General features: G+C 37.8%; 1 protein-coding gene across 1 annotated transcript in view; it reads right to left on the bottom strand.

Moving 5' to 3' along the window:
• The window catches only part of ZBTB20 (zinc finger and BTB domain containing 20), a 601,757-nt gene that overhangs the window by 486,351 nt on the left and 98,091 nt on the right, over positions 1 to 17,315 (bottom strand). The window contains exon 2 of the mRNA XM_006864167.1: positions 15,253 to 15,300. The gene's annotated coding sequence lies outside the window, so the exon portion shown is untranslated. The remainder of the gene's footprint in view (positions 1 to 15,252; positions 15,301 to 17,315) is intronic.

The following is a 17,315-nucleotide window of genomic DNA, read 5'->3' as shown; positions in this document are numbered from 1 at the left end:
AAATAAGAAAAAAAATTGCTCATTGACAGCCTATCAATAGAGGAGCACTGTGTATTTTAGTAAGACATGGAGGGCCATGTCTTACACACAGATCATGCATTTGGGATCTTCTTAAAATGCATCTTCTCATTCATTAGTTCTGGGGTAGAATCTCACACTGTATTTCTAATAAGTTCCCAGGTAGTATTTATGCTCCTATACTTTGAGTACAGAGGAACACAAAGATTCATAATTGTGGCCATACAGGCATAACTGAACTGATGCCAAACTTAAAAAGTAAGGGTGAAGGGAACCATGGTCTCCTGTGATATGACCACCTGTTTGTTGGAGGAAACAGTCATAAAAAGGGAAAGACAATTTGAAGTAAAACAAATAAGAATGGAAGTGGCCTTGGGCAAAACTTTTTACCTTTATCAGATGATGCACAACAATGGACTCTGCAAAGAAATCAAATGATAGCCTTCACATGCTAATGACAAAATATATTCCCATTCACATTCATACATGCACCTTCTAAGGACTAGTTATTAGCGTTTTTGTCAAACACTGCTGACTGAGACATCACAGTACATTTGATCATGAACATATACACTGACAAAGTTGTGATCTTGCAACACTGCCTTTTATCTAGAGTTGCTATAACAGAAATACCCTAAGGGGATGACTTTAACAAACAACTCTATTTTCTCACTCAACTCAAACTCACTGCCATGGAGTGAGTCCTACTCATAGCGACCTGTATAGGGTTTCTGAGGCTGTAAATCTTCTTGGGAGCAGAAAGCCTCATCTTTCTCCAGCAGAGAGGCTGGCGGGTTCAAACTGCTGACTTTGCAGTTAGCAGTCCAATGTTTATCTTACAGCACCATGAGTGCTGACTTATGAGAAGACTTTCTGTCTCTGGAGGAAGGTTTTTGTCTCTTTAGCCTCTTCTCCATAGTTCCTTGGAGATCTTTATGTATCTTGGGATCAATCTTGTCCCATTTCTGCTTCCTAGCATGATTGTTTTATCTCTTTTATATCCCATTAGAAAGTACTCAAGACATACTTTATAAGAATCCTGCCTCACTAACATAACAAAGACAACTCATTTCCAAATGGGATTAGAACCATAGGCATTGTTGTTGTTGTTAAGTGTTATCCAGCTGGTTCCAACTCACAGTGACCCTTATAGGGTTTCCTATGAGCTGTTGGTGAGTTAGAACCACTGACAGTGTGGTTCAAACCGATATTGCAGGCCAGTGTTTATCCCGAGGTGCCACACCAGGACTCTAACCATAGGTACAGAGGTTAGAATTTACAACATACATTATATAATACTGTTTGGTGGGGGTGAATGGGTTACATATAGTTCAGTTTATACAATTTAGCTTTCTAACATCACATTTATTTTTTCTGCTTTCTTATTTGATCCTTCATCTATTCCTCACTGCAATTCATTAGACTAGTGCTTCACAAACTTTTTCATGTTATGGCACACACAGAAAAGGGTTGTTGTTGTTGTTGTTATGAAGGGATCAACCGCCATGCCACACAGTTTGACCAATTCTACAGTGGATGCAGCCACAATTGTTTCAGGGCACACAGGGCATCAACCACTATAATCACCATCTTCAAGGCTTCTTTAGGATCTATCCCAATTAAGCTGACTTTTTTTTTTTTTTATGGTTCTGGAAAACAACACTAGTGTGGGAAAAGGCTGGTCAGCAAAGATGGTGATATACAGCCACAGCAGAAAAGATGCGGGTGGGCACAGTACACATTCCAGATTTATCCATTTTGATAAACGAAGATCAGATAATTACCTTTTCTTAAAGAGAATATTTCTAAATATTTATACTTTCGTAGTCCTCCAGGTGTCACATGAATGGTGGTGGCGGTAGTTATGTGCCGTGGAGTCGGTTCCGACTCATAGCCGCCCTGTACAGGGTTTCCAAAGCTGTAAATCTTTACAGGAGCAGAAAGCCTCATCTTTCTCCCACAGAACAGCTAGCAGTTTTGAACTGCTAACCGTGAGATTCGCAGCCTGATTAGTAACTACTACACTACCAGAGCTCCTTATCACATGAATAGTAAGGGGGTGGGGGGAATGAAAACCACCAATTCTTGAAAACAAGATATTTTTTTTGTATGTGACATTTCTAGTCATTGTCAATAGTTATTGTTCCAAAATAAATAACGAAAAGCTTTTTCTAAAAGTAAGGAAGACAATCTATTTATCGTCAACTGTAATCCAGTTTACAAGTAACATCAATTGTTTTGATGTCAAAGTAAACTACCTAGGAAATTAAGGTGCCTTTTCCTGAAGTATTTGTCAATCTTTCCTTTTTTAAGTCAACACAAGGACACTGAGTAGGAAGGAAGAGGCTTGTGTTAGGGCAAGCGTCTTGGTCACCATACCTTGGATGTAAGGTTCACATATCCATTTTTTGGGCATTGATATACTGGAAGAGACTATAAAACTGTAAAACTTTCTATCTTATTGTCATTTGTGTCTACAGTCTCATTAATCTCTGTCACAGAAGGTGGCCTCTTCCCTGGTGCTGATTATGTGCAGAGTGGATCTGAGGTTCCTGTGTAGAACACAGGCACCAAGAAGACCTTATACTGTCTCTTTCCAGACTAGCTTCACACAATCACAGAAAACAAAGCCTACTGAATTTGACCAGGTATTTTAAATTCAATAGGTATATTTCAGTACGCTTCAGCATAATTCTACAATTCTCAACTTTTTTTTTCCACCTTGATATACAGGAAAGATGCTCTTTGGATTCCAAAACTTTCCCAGGGTTATTAAATTCAGGGTTATTTGTAGTTACTGGAAACCAAACTGAAACATTGTTCATTTTCTCTACTTCACAAAAACACATCTGAAAATATAACTATATGAGTTCAACCTTACTATAGGAAGAATTTTGTGTTTGTTTTAATTATTTGAAAGAGAAAATCATATAAATATGTTTCAGAAATTATTGTTGCTTTTGTTAAGTGCCGTAGAGTTGATTCTGATTCATAGAGACCCTGTATAGGGTTCACAGTCCAGTGCTGATCCACAGCGCCACACCAGAAGTCCTCAGAAATAATTACTAGGAACAAATTTGTTAAGACGCCCTGGTGGCACAACTGGTTAAATGCTTAACTACTCACCAAAGGTTGAAGGTTCATGACATCCAATGGTTCCATGGGAGAGAAAACCTGACAATCTGCTTCTGTAAAGATTACAGCCTAGGAAAGGCAGAGGACAATTCTACTCTTGACATATAGGGTTATTATGAGTTGGAACCACTCTCTCACACTTAACAATAACACATTTGTTCAGGCATGCTGTTGCTGTTGTTTGTTTCTGTTGAGTAGGCTCTCATTCACCATAGCGACAACAGAATGAGCCATCCTCACAATTGTTATGTTTGTGCCCACTGTTGTAGCCACTGTATGATGTTGTAGCCATCATCTCCTTGATGGTCTTCCTCTTTTTCGCTGATCTTCTACTTTACCAAGCTTGAAGTAGTTTTCCTGGGAAGAGTCCCTCCTGATAAAGTGTTCAAAGTATGTGAGATGAAGTCTCACCATCCTTGTTTCTAAGGTGTATTCTGGTTGTATTTGTTCTAAGGCAGATTTGTTTGTTTTTCTGGCAGTCCATGGTACTTTCAATATTTTTCACCAACACCATAATTCAAATAAATCAATTCTTCTCTGGTCTTCCTTATTCATTGTTCAGCTTTCACATTCAGTATCTCCAATGTGTGCCTCATATGCACAGGTATACATTGGAGATATTAAAGATTCAGTTTGAGACTACCACAATAAAGCGAATATTACAATAAGGCAAGTCGTAGGGATCCTTTGATATCCCTGTGGATATAAAAATCATGCATGCACTATACTGTTATTCTACTAATTGTGCAGTGCCATTATGAAAAAATTTGAAATATGGTAAGAATTGCAAAAAATGTGACACAGAGACATGAAGTGAATACATGCTGTTAGAAAAATGTCACCGACAGACTTGCTCAACCCAGGGTTGCCATAAACTTTCAATTAATTAAAAAAAAATGCACTATCTATGAAATGCAATAAAGTGGAACATAATAAAACAAGTTATGCCTGTACTATAGATTACATTTGATTGAAAACCACCAGTATTGCTCAATCAAGTTTTGTGAACTAGGTTATGAATGGGATAGGGAGGTAGAGAAGAAGGTGCTGTTAGCTAATTGAAATGAAAACCACCAAATGAAAAGTCTGAGGACCTGCTTTATTGGGGGTTTTCTACAAAGCAGTCTGAGACAAGGACTTAGAAACAGGTAGCAATTTAGAAGGAGATTTCAGAAGGTAGGAGTGAGGGCGTGAGAAGAGTGAGTCAGGACTTCTGAAAATTACACAGCTCAACACCTTTTCTAGTTGACTGTTGCCCCGTGGGCATTACGCTTCCTCCCTGATCCACCCCCTCTCTTCAAACTTGATCAGTAGACTCAGACTTACAGCAAACCCTGACTGTCAAAGTAGTACTGTGCTCCAAAGGCTGACTTTTTTCTTTTTTTTTTAAGTTTTTATTGTGAGCTGAGTGATAGTTTACATAGGAGAACATCAGCTTTACTTGCATCTTATAATATTTTGTTTCATTGCAATGATTACAATCCCCTCCATGCATCATCATTCAACAGCATTTGCTTTGATTCCCTGTTTTTTCTTTGGCTATATACTGAAGCACTCAGGAATATATAACCATTCAAACAACCAAAGGGTTCACCCTGCAAGCATAGGGTGACTTTTGGAAGCAGATAATTAGTTCTCTTTTCTAACATGTCTCTGGATGGACCTGTACCATTAACCTTTCAGTTCAAAGCCAAATAACTTAAAACATTTGCACCATTCTGGTACTTCTTCCCCAGTCTCCCATAGGGTTTTTGAAGCACTGGAAAAAGTCTTGGGGTCAGAATGAGAAAAGGCACACTTGAGCCAGTAGTTTGAGTTAACAAAGAACTGTTTCAGGCGCAGGTGAAATCAGAGTTGAGCTGAAGGACTATGACAAAAGTGTTCGACACATCTGCAAAAAAAGCCTATAAATGATTATGAGGGACTTAATATACCATGCCTCTAAAGGATGATTTATATTCTATATAAGGTGTATGTAACCCCTAAAAGAAGTCAAATTTGGGGATAGTAAAACCTGACACTGTCCAGGTAAAACATAGAAAAAGGAGGACTTGTTAATAGTCTTACCTGATTCTCTAGTTATGATGTTACGGAAGGAATTTTAGCAGTTCTAATGAAACTTTTGACATGCATTCACCAGTGATTATACACGAGAAATCTGGTGTGGTACTGTTGGATAGCCACTGGACTGTTAACCTCAAGGCCAGCCATTCAAACCTGCCCCTCAGACACCCCATGTAGGGTAGCTGTGAGTAAAAAATGACTCAACAGCACTAACAACAAAAACAACAGAAGCCTGATAAGTATCGATCTCATTGTGTTTCAGGGAAGAAATGTTTGAACTGCTTTTGGGAGCTTTTCCAAAAATGGTGGTGTATTTTTGCATCGTTTAGTTATGATAGGAAAATTTCCAAAATTTTCCTGACATTCTGAATTCATGGCAATAGGATTTTAATTTGTTGTATTTGGTTTGTATTATTATTTTTTGGCTTTGTATTTAAGATAGAGCAAAAATAAAGGATAAGGATTGTACCTAAATGTATTAAATTTACAAGCTTTCAAAACAAGTGAATCAGATTTATAGCAAGTTAGTGAGACCTTTAAGGAGCCCTGGTAGCTCAGTGGGTTAGATGCTGGGCTGCTAACTGCAAGAACAGTAGTTCAAATTCACTAACTGCTCTGCAGGAGAAAGATGAGGCTTTCTGCTCCCCTAAAGATTTATAGCCTCGGAAAACCTATACAGTGTCACTGTGAGTTGGACCCAACTCAATAGCACAACACCAACCACCACCACAAGGTGACCTTTAAGATTCTATAAGCATCTCATCATTAATAACAAGATCTACGTTAGTTGGTCCTGCTCAAGCAGTTCCTGCATTGTTGCAAGGTTAAAGGTGAGTTTATTTTACAACTCATCAAGCAGCATGGAAGCTTTCTGGGTAATTTCAGTTTGGGGGCCCAGAGAATAAGGTTAGACAGAAGATACATTTATTGGAGTCCTGGTGTGTTGCTGTGGGATAAGCAATGTACTGTAAACCACAAGGTTGGCAGTTCAAACCCACCAAATGCTCCTTGGAAACATTATACAGGGTCATTATGAGTCAGAAATATCTCGATGGCACTTAACAACAACAACAACAAATGTATTTTACTGTAGAATTGGTGATATACCCTTGAGTCACCTAGCACGACGAATAGAGGAAAGGACAGTACTCCTCATTGCTAATAGATGTGGTGGGGATGGGTGGGTTATGCATCTCTATATGTGCCTATGTGGCTTCCTTCTGACAATGAGCCTTAAAAAAAATAAAGAAAGAACTCCAAGGGACCATTTAGACTCTGTCAATGAGTTCCATCCCTGAGACATCAACTTCAGTTGCACAGAAACCAAATGTCAATATTGACAAAAGTTCTTTACATCTTATATCCATCCCGCTTCCTTTTCCTTTTCTGGTTCCTTCCCTTTTTCTATTGTCCCTATTCCCTGTCCCTCTATTTCGCCCTGTCCCCCATTTGCCATTATTTTCCACCCCCTTCCCCATTAGTCAGTCTAAATTCTGTTCACCCTCCAATCAGCTTTAGTGATGGAAAAGAAAGGGTCCCAAACAAAGCCACCATCTGAGTGAGACAAGGAGCTCTAGAGGGTGGTGGATGGTGATTGGGTTAAAGCAGGAGGATGGCGAGTGCTCACCACTCTGGAGGCTCTTAACCCGACAAGCGATTAGGCTTTAGGAGGCTTGATAGCTGTATCAAGCCTCATGATTTCAAAGCTTTCATGGACTGACAAGGACTTGCTAATTTCAAACTTTCTAACCAATTACAATCACAAAGAACGCAGGACAATAATCACTGAGCAAAATGAAACTGCTGGAGTGAAGCAGCCCTCCGCAGGTTTCATTCGGGTGCCTCTGCCATACAAAGTGCAGCTGGGTCTCGGCTTCACTAAATAAATAAAAATACATTATAAAAACACAAACACATACAATTAGTCCTCGCTGTCTGGTTCCCAGTGGTGGGGTCTGTAGGAACCCCATCCTGCATTCGGCCCATTAATTTCTGATGGTGTTAATTAAAAACTTTTGATGCTGGTTTGAATGGAAAATATCTCGAACAGTGTTTTCTTTATTGAAACAGCAAGTTCCAAGTCCTGGATTATTAGGTTAAACTCTGTCAGCACTGAGACTAACATAAATGCTTCTCATACCATCTGCTTTGACAAAATAACAATAATAATAATAGTAACAAATGATAAGGAAGAGGAAAAACTGTTTAGGGGGAAAACTTTCTTATTTCAAACTGTTTTCTTAAAGATTAAATAAGAAATTCTGGCCCTTGAATATGGAACATGTGATTTAAAAAAAAAAAAAAAAAAAGTCCTTTTCCAAATCCTTAAAGAACATTCAAATCATCCAATGTTCCGGGACTTGAATTTTTTATATTTTAAAATGGGGAAAGATGCTTAAAATAATTGAATCAGCTGCTAACTGATTTCTTTGTCTCTTCCTCTACTCTGGACTGTGAAAGAATGAAAAAAAAAAAGGTATATCCAGTTAACATATGCTGCTTAAGAAGCTTATAATTACTAAAGACTCAGACTATTAAAAATAAAATAGGATAGAGTAATAGAAACTCTGGCTGGTAAAGTGAAAACCAAAACCCACTGTTGTCAAGTCGATTCCAACTCACAGAGACCCTATGGGACAGAAGAGCAGCATTGCTCCATAGTGTTTCTAAAGCTGGAAATCTTTTTGGAAGCAGACTGCCTCATCTTTCTTCTGTGGAGCAGTTGGTGGGTTCAAATTGCCAACCTTTTGGTTCAATCCACCAATTCAAGGGTGGACTTCAGTGAGTTTAAAGGTGAGAGAAATGTCTCCCAAACATTTAACTCACTGAGCAAGATAATGGTTGGAGAGTAATTACTCACAGATTTCTCTGTTCTTGGTGAACCCTAGAGAAAGCTGGGAAATCTAGATAACAATGTTAAGGGGAAAGCATAGGAGATGCTTTGAAGGAAACAAACAAAAAATCTGCCTCCTGAGTCCAATATGCTGTGAAGTATGAAGAACACCACCAAAACATTATAATAGGTTTCTAAGACTTCACAACCATTTCTTTTTTTAGCCATTTTTCCTCCTTCTAGGGGGTCTGAATCCCTGGACATACATTCTAATGTGCCTTTATTCTTTTGTGCTTTAATACTCATATACCTAACTTTTTCTTTCTTTTTCCACCTCCTAACCTGTTTATTCACACTGTCTGCAACATCATCTGAATCCTTGAAAGACCATAAGATTTCCGTTTTTATCCCAAGGACTTCATCACTCTTGCTTTCGTTTTGATGTGGGAATCTCTAAAGAGAAAGAAGTTCTCCAAAAAAGCTTAGGGTTTTGGCAGATCTCCTTCCTTTCTCTCCCTAAATAACCTCAGGCTGCATTGACCTCACCCGTTGGAACAGTTTGCAGAACTGGTCTCCAAGTCTGATGTGACACGACAGTGATCAGCAACAACAACAACAACAACAACAACCAACAGAAGACAGGGAGAGAAGATGAGAAGTAACAGAACTAAGTCCTATAAGGAAAACTGGCCTGAGTAACCCACAACATGAGTCTATTCACAAAATGTACAATTTGTCCCAGAGTAAATTGATAGGCGGTGTCTCCTAAAAATGACTAGAAAATGTAAACCAGTTAACAGATAAATAGCAAATGAATGCATTTGAAGATGATTTTTAGCTGGAATATTTTGTTTTTTTGTTTGTTTGTTTGTTTTTCTTTTTTTTTTTTTTCCCCAGGGATTAAATTTTTGTTAAACTTAATCCTTACTCTCTTCCCTCTCCAGCAGCAGAAACATCTGGTTGGTTTTAGATTCCCCTTGGATTTCCAACTTCAAAGGGAATTATAAAGAATAACAAATTCATGTACGGGCACTAAAAAAAAAAAAAAAAAAAATTAGAGCAGCAGGAGAGAATGGTAAAATTGTCCTTATGTGACTGCTAGTGACAAGCGCCACAGGCAGAACTCTGAGAAAAGACAAAGGCAGGATCACCGGTTGACAAGCAGAGTTCCTGCAAGGGACAAAATCTTTGGCTACATGCAAATAGATGTAGGGCCCTTAGCAATCCATCAGGAGATTTCTGTTCCTTAATATGAAAATAAATAAATAACTATGAGGAGTTGGAGGGTTAGAAAAAGAAATAGATTCACCCAAACACACAAAAAAGCCAACTCATCTGGTTTTCTGAGACTGTAAATCCTTATAGGAGCAGATAGCCTCATCTTTCTCCCACAGAGCTAGCTGCTGGGGGGTTTGAACCACCCATCTGAGGTTAGCAGGTCACCCACAGTGCTACCACAGCTCTTTATCTTGTCATCTAGGAAGCATGACCTGGATACACGTTAAAGATAAACTTAGCCTCTGGATTTTTATCTGATCTGATGAAACACGCATGAGTTCTAATTCTTCTAATGTCTGAATAAGCTATTCCAGAAGTAACTTAAGGTTTCTAAGGTCTACCAGATCCATCATATCATTGGAATCTATTGGCCCTGAGGGATCTCTAAGAAAGACACTATTGATTCCTTGCTCTGGATCCTTCTTGCCAAGAGATGGATGGGAATCACCATTCTATAGGAGTGAAGGAACAGGTTCAAGTAAGCTACTGATATTTGTAGTTGTGCCAAGTTGTGCTTGACATCATTTTATAGAAATGGATTTCATCTTCTCTGTCATTTTCCTTGCAGAACTGAAACACACTCCTAGGGTGCAGGTCTCAAGGTAATAAAACAGTAGAGAATGTGAGCAGTTAGAGAAACTACACTTTTGACACTAATTATTTCTTACAAACAACCTCTCGCCATTCCTGTTTCATGTGCCATGTATTCAGCAACACAAATAAAAATAAACAAACACATGATTAGCCAATCAACTTGTTTGTGGACAAAGAGAGAGAAATTGTTTAGTGCTGAAATGTCTTTAAATAATTATGAAAGTCTTTTAGTATATAGAATTTATTTAGAAGCCCAAAATCACCATACCATAAACATATTAGATTGATTCGCAGATTTGCCATCAGAAACCCAGAAAGCAAATTATTTTAGCCAAAATGTATATATCAATAACACAAAAGGAATGTTTTCACAGAGCAGAACAGAACAAGGAGAGCCATTTCTTTGGAGCCTGGTATAGTTTCCAAAGGAAAGAGAAGACCATCTCCAAAGCCCGTGCTTCCTAAGCAGACATTGAAAAACTTTCTTTGCCCTTATGTAATGGGGGCGGGGAATGAAGAGTTCTCCTCAGCACTTCAATGTGAAACAGCTGAAACTGGCTGCAAATCATCTTGAATACCTTGGCCTTGATTGCACACATGTGTGTGCGCACGCACATACCAAGAAGTAAACACTATCATTAAAAATGATCATAATTATCATAGCTATTATCATGATAAAGCATTGATGGTTCACTTGGGTGTGATGTATAATACACAAACTGGAAAGAACCATGTTTTCTTTAAAGAGTAATTTGTATTCTGGTTTTATATGGTACGAGCCACATGCCTTATTTCAGCTTCTGTAGTGTTAATACTGTTGCGTGTGTCATCTAGTCAATTCCAACTCACAGCGACCTATAGGACAGAGCAGAACTCAGAGGGTTTCCTAAGATGAAATCTTTACAGGAGCAGGAAAGCAGGTCTTTCCCCCCACCCCCCATGTGTATTGTTCTTTCCAATCTTAAAAAAATGATGGAAAGATCAGCTGTTTTAAAATATGTATATTATGGGTTATGGTATAGTATCCTTGTCCCTTTAAAATAGTACAGTGGCTAATTCTGACCTATCTTTCCTTGTGAAGTCTGTCTCAATGCCAGTCAGATACATTCCTGACCTTTTGCTGACATTTCAATGATGGTAATGCCAGGCCAGGGAAAAGGAGAAACAGGAATGATCAGACTATTAGGGGAGAAAGTGCAGGGATGGAAATGGGGAGGAAAGTTGCATTGCTTATACCATATAATCTGGCAAATTTTACAGATGCTTTCTGTTTGCTCAGGACGGTTTATTGCTTGTAGTTATTTCTTTCCTTTTCATTTTTTCTCCCCATGTGCTTTTCTGTACCAGCTTTAGCTGAAAATATTTTGTATATGGTCACACTGTAAAAGATCATATTTTTCTAGAGATTTAGTGTGGTGAAGAAACTCTTTCTTTTTTTCTTCCCCAAGGTTTAGATATCAATATTCTAGCTACTCACTTTCCAGGCCAATGGAAAACTGTGCTCCTAAGATTAAGGAGGCCTGAGTAAACACATAAATTCCATTATACCAAGGCAATGTGTTGCATAGTTACTCATATCCTGAATTTCTGAGGAGTGTAATACACCTGTTGGACAACACACTGAACAGACACTGATCTGCAATTCACAGGGAGCAAAACAGGACAAAGTCCTACACAGCCTTCTCCACAGAGAACGATGAGGAGTCCTACTGGCACAATCATTAAGCATTTGGCAGCAAAATGAAAGGTTGGCAGTTCAAACTTACCATCCCTTCCTACAGAAAAGATGTGGCAGTCTCCTTTTGTAAAGATTATAGCCTAGGAAACCCTATGGGGCAGTTCTACTCTGTTACATAGGGTCGCTGTGAGTTGTACTTAACTCAGTGGCACCCGACAACAACAGAAAGTTGAATTTGCAGAGTATTCCACATTTGAGGAGTTGGTGCTTTGGTAAAGGATCTATCTAATGTAGTCCCTGGAAAGCTAACTCAAAGAGAGTTAAATGGCAACCGTTTTGTCTACAATATTCTTAGAATATAAACCTAACATAACATGCAGGCACCAAGGAAGTAACTGTTTTTGTGCAATAGATCACTTGCCTTCCCTTCCCTTCCACTTTTCCAATATAGACAATATTTTGTTTGTTTGGTTAATTACTCAGACTATTGCTATATAATTCCCCATCTTCTCAGACTTCCCATTGTCCCATACATCCAACATATACCTTCCCTTTTAGCCAGTTGTTGTTGTTGTTGTTAAGTGCCTTCGAGTCGGTTCCGACCCATAGCGACCCTGTACAGGGTTTCCTAGGGTGTAAATCCTTACGGGAGTAGAAAGCCTCATCTTTCTCCCGCGGAGCGACTGGTAGTTTCGAACCACTGACCTTAAGGTTCGCAGCCCGATTCGTAACCACTACGCTACCAGAGCCAGTAAGCCTTAAAAATAATGAGTTTTTTAGTTCAGAATTATCTTCGGTTTAAGTACATTTGCCATATTCATTTAGTATGGGTTACCTGGGTTTTCACATCAGATACAGAATTATACACAGCACATGAATTTATCCATTAATGAGTATAATTAATAATGCATAGCTTTGGTATACAAACTATTACCCTAAATTTGAAGCATGTAAAAGAAAAAGAAGAATAGTTCCTACAAGAAATCTAACCTGATCTTTGAAATGTATCTATCTCATATTAATCAACTTGTCCTTTGATTTACAGCTAAGTGTAAAAATATTATGAACAGACTGATCAGATTTTATAATCAATTGTTATATCTTAGAAAGCATTGAGGCAGGATGCTAGCAAGAGAAAAAAAAATCCTAAATATAATGATTAAAATAATTTATTTGAATATTTTTATGTAACATTAACACATAAACATGTCCTAATGGGATTGAACTTTTGATGGACTAAAGGCTCTGATGTCTGGGGGTTGTTTCAAAATTACGTAAGGATATAGATGAAATACAATTAAGGCCATAAATTAATCATTGTGCAATGATAATGGGTGCATAGGGGCTCATAACAGTATCCTGTCTAGAATTTATCTGTCTCATCCCAACTCGTATTGACTCCTCCTACATTCATATACTACAGAATATGCTTCCTGAACCTTTTCATAATTTAAAAAAACTCTGAACAATATATGCTAATTTGAAATTTCACTGATTTATTCATTGTTTATATCTTGATTGATTTCCTTTTTATATGCAAGGTATTGTGGAAATGTAAAAAGTGAAAACAAAACAAAAAAATCCCAATGCTCCTATTGTTGAAAATTTAGATGAACTAAGCTATTCTTTTCTAGGAAGAGCATAGCTGTATTTAAAATAATGCTTATAAGGACTACACATGTGAAATTCCTAGGTTAAAATTTAAGAGCAGGGCAAGAGATTATATAGGAAGTATGATCACAGCATGTTTAAAAAATATATCCTCAAGGGAAAATAGGAGGAAGGAAATATATCAAGTGGTTATTAATGATTAGATTTAGATTATAGAAATAATTACTTTAATTTTTCTTCATTTTGCTTCTATGTATTTTTCTAAATTATTTTAATGAGCATGTATCATTTTAAAATGAAAATAAATACTTATTCATTAATGGATAAAATATGCTCTCCTTTCTCAAGAAGCATTTCATTCACTAAAACAGAGAAACTGCAAACACATAGTCATTGCACTGATAGTTTAAATCTTCATACCCAGAAGTAAAATACACCCACAGGAAAAGAAATGTCAATACAAATGTTATCTGATCATAGAAACAGAAAGAGCTTTCTGTGTGTCAGATAGAAATAGGGGAGGAACTAGCTTCTTTGCAAGCCAGAAAAGAGTGTGAAATTCAGACCCTTTAGTGATGAGATCATTTTATGATGGATGCAAAGGGAGTGACAAATTAAAGTTACTAAATAAGCCTGTCCTTTGAATTTCTGACACTGGAACTGACATCGGCAGGAGCTTCTTTTGGGGGCAGCACAGTAAGTAAAGTGTGGTAGAGGAGAGGGAGGGGGAGTTTGGGTGAGACGATATGTTCAGAGAGGTAGAGAGAGCTATTCAGCCAAATTAGAAACAGCAACCGAGTGACAACTACAGATTATATGCAATGGATGTGGAAAGTCCCTGTTAGAAAAACGATATGTACTACCCCCTAGAGATTATTTTCCTCATTTTATGCACATTCATATAAAGTGAAGTCAAGAGTAACTTTTAAAGGTTTGGATGAATATGATGTTCATGACTAAACAGCCCTGGCTGGAGCCAGGCAGAATACAGTCAGATGCAGGACAAGTCACCTCTTTGCTCCACCTCCCTACTCAGTATATTTGCCAGGGCATTTCAACACAGCCTGACCTCTAGAACTCAGCTGCTTCAGGGTCTGTCTTTCCTGATGATGTTGTACTGTTAGACTCTCAGTCCTGTCCTGTACTCTCTTCCCAACCACTGAAATCTCAAACATTATAGAGGGCCACAACACCAACTTTTTGAAACCTTATGAATTCTTACTAAAAAATACATAGGTCTCTAAGCTTCATGTACTAAAGGACATTTCCCCCCTTCCTTTTGTGTGTGTATGCAAGAACAATCATGTCTGATTATGAGACTGATCTAAATAAAGCATATTCATTTAAAATTTGCAGAATATCACAGAGCACTAGTAAGTAGTTCAAATGTGTTTGTAGAGATTTTGTTTGCATAATGACAAAGAACCTAGTGTTTCACATGGGAAATATTAGTGCCCAATCTCACTATATTGTCACCAGAGGAGTTCCTGGATAGTAGAAGTGGTGAACTCTCTCAGCTGCTAAACGAAAGGTTAGAAATCCAAGTCTACCAGAGGTATCTTGGAAGAGAAGACATGTTAAAATTAGCATGAAAACTCCACTGGAGCACAGTTCTATTCTGACACATATTGGGACACCATGAGTGGAAATCAATTCAACAGAAAGTGGTAAACTGGTCCACCAAGAGTCATCTTTGGAAATAGACACCTCTGGGAGATACTTTCCAACAAGTCCTTTGAATACCCCCACCCTTGTCTAGCAAAGTCATTCTAACGTGTTTTTTTGAAAGCCTGGATAAAAGGCTCTTGGAATCATCATTCTTATCCTTCTAAATGATGGCTTTTTAAATGAACCAATATGTTAGTAAAGAACAACCCTTCACAAAATGACAAAATATGTTCTGTTCAGATTTTTGTATTTGAGGTAGTAGTCTCTCCACAGCCTTCAGATCTAATTATTTTTGAGGTTAGCAGAAATACACTTGATTTCTTGTTATCATAATAGTTTGCATTGTCATTTAGAGATAATGTAAGTTACTTACCAGACAGCAAGGTCGTGAGGAATATCCAGTAAGAGATGGTGAAATGATCTGAAATGAAAAGAGTACCATAAATGCTAGTATTTATCTTAATAAATACAGGGCAACCTGGGACTCATAGAAAATAACCCATTTATCTCTCCCTTTGGAACACTGACTTCAGGATACTATACAAAAAGTAAAGGATGCTTCCCTTGGGAAGTGAAAATGCAACTGTGTGCCGAGAAACTAGCTATTCTCACTGCATGTTTAAACTTTGAGGGCTTTAACCAGTTGCAACCAGTTGTGAATGACTTGCTGCCCATTTATGCAATTCACTGTAACTTGTGTTCAGAAAGCTGTGCTTTATGGTTAATTATCCATGGTCTGTTTTAAAAAAATAAATCAAACCATTGTGAGCCACCAGGATTTGCAGCTCCATTTGAACTTCACTGTAGTTTTGATTAAACATTTTGTAAATAAAAACAAACTGGTTTTTCCTTGTTTTGGGTTGTTTGTTCCTTGTGCTCTGGATATAAATATTGTGGCAATGGTGGGAGAACAAGCTATGGATTATTTACTCTGGTTTCACGAGTTGTGAGTTACTGGCTTTATCCTCCTTCATGAGTATAAATAAATGTATAGCATTATATTCCAAGTCCTGTAAGACAAATGGAACAAGCGAACTGAAACCTTTTAAAACCAAAACCTTTTATGCTAAGTCACAGAGCAACAAAACAAACCCCAAATTAACATTTAAAAAGCTTCTGCAGTGGAGAAACAACAACAACAAAAAATCCCCAAATATTATATAATCTGCATTTTAAAACTTGCTTGTCTAACAAGTAGCAGTCTATCAATAATTCCACATATTTTCCTTTTATCCTGCTTTTGTAATTTAGAAGCCACAAGTCATTTCCCCAGAGATCACCCCCATCCCCACCATCACCAGAATGAAACCATGAAAATGACCAGCATGATTAATTTAAGCTAAAATTGATTTAGAATGCTCAGGAATTACTGTAGGTCAAAGTGGGAAAAGTCTCTATAAAAGAACTTTATAAAATTTGTCTATGGTCATCATCAAAGGACTTACATAAAAATAAATCTTAACAATTGTTTGGGGAAAAAAAAAAGAGAGAGAGAGAAAAGCCAAGATTCAAAGGATCCTGTAGCATAGTGCTGAGGATTATATTTGAAACTCATACAAATAAGTATATGAAACTTAATGAAGATTACCAAAGCAGTTTGCCAAAAATTAAGTTTTTAAATGATCTAATGAAATATGTACTAATGACCACTAAAAAGAACATCTAAGAAAGATGTGGAGTCCCTGGGTGGTACAAAAAGGTTAGAGGGTCAAGTCAATACAGAGGTGATGCCTTGGAAGAAAAGTCTGACAACATACTTTCAGAAAAATCAGACACTAAAAACCCTATAGGGTTGTCATGTATTGGAATTGGCTGATTAAGAAAGATGCAAAGCTACCTATTGGAAAGTGTTACTTTTTATAAATATTGGACTGCAGACCACAAGGTCCATGATTCGAACCTGCCTGCTACTCCCTGGGAGAAAGATGAGGCTTTCTGCTCCATGAAGATTTAAAGCCTTGGAAACTCTATACAGGGTCACTGAGTTGGAACATACTAGATGGCACTAACAACAGAGACAGAGATACAGTGCCACAAAGACTTTCATGTAAAGAGATGTGTCCACTGCTGGAGACTGAAAACCTCTGTTTAAGATTCTATCTTACACTGTACTTTGCAAGGGTTGTTGTTTACCTGCATAATGACTATGAAGGAAGGTCTCAAGCAGGTCCTTTACCAAGTCACCCAAACGTGGGAGCATTTTAATGAAGTAGCTGCTAAGTACCAGCTACAGCCCAAATGATTTTGCTTGCAGCAGAGGTTCTTGTTATAACATTAAAAATATATATCATGAGGGGCTGTGTGCTGTCGACCAACGGGCAACCTTGCATTCCCTTTGGTTGGTTGATGATGCATGGAGGGGATTGTAATCATGGCAATGAAACGATATATGATAGGATGAATTGTAAAGCTAATGTTCTCCCATGTAAACTACCA

The sequence above is a fragment of the Chrysochloris asiatica genome, unplaced genomic scaffold, assembly GCF_000296735.1.
Source record: "Chrysochloris asiatica unplaced genomic scaffold, ChrAsi1.0 scaffold00061, whole genome shotgun sequence".
Taxonomy (NCBI): Eukaryota; Metazoa; Chordata; class Mammalia; order Afrosoricida; family Chrysochloridae; genus Chrysochloris; species Chrysochloris asiatica.
This window is presented reverse-complemented; position numbering and strand designations above follow the sequence as displayed.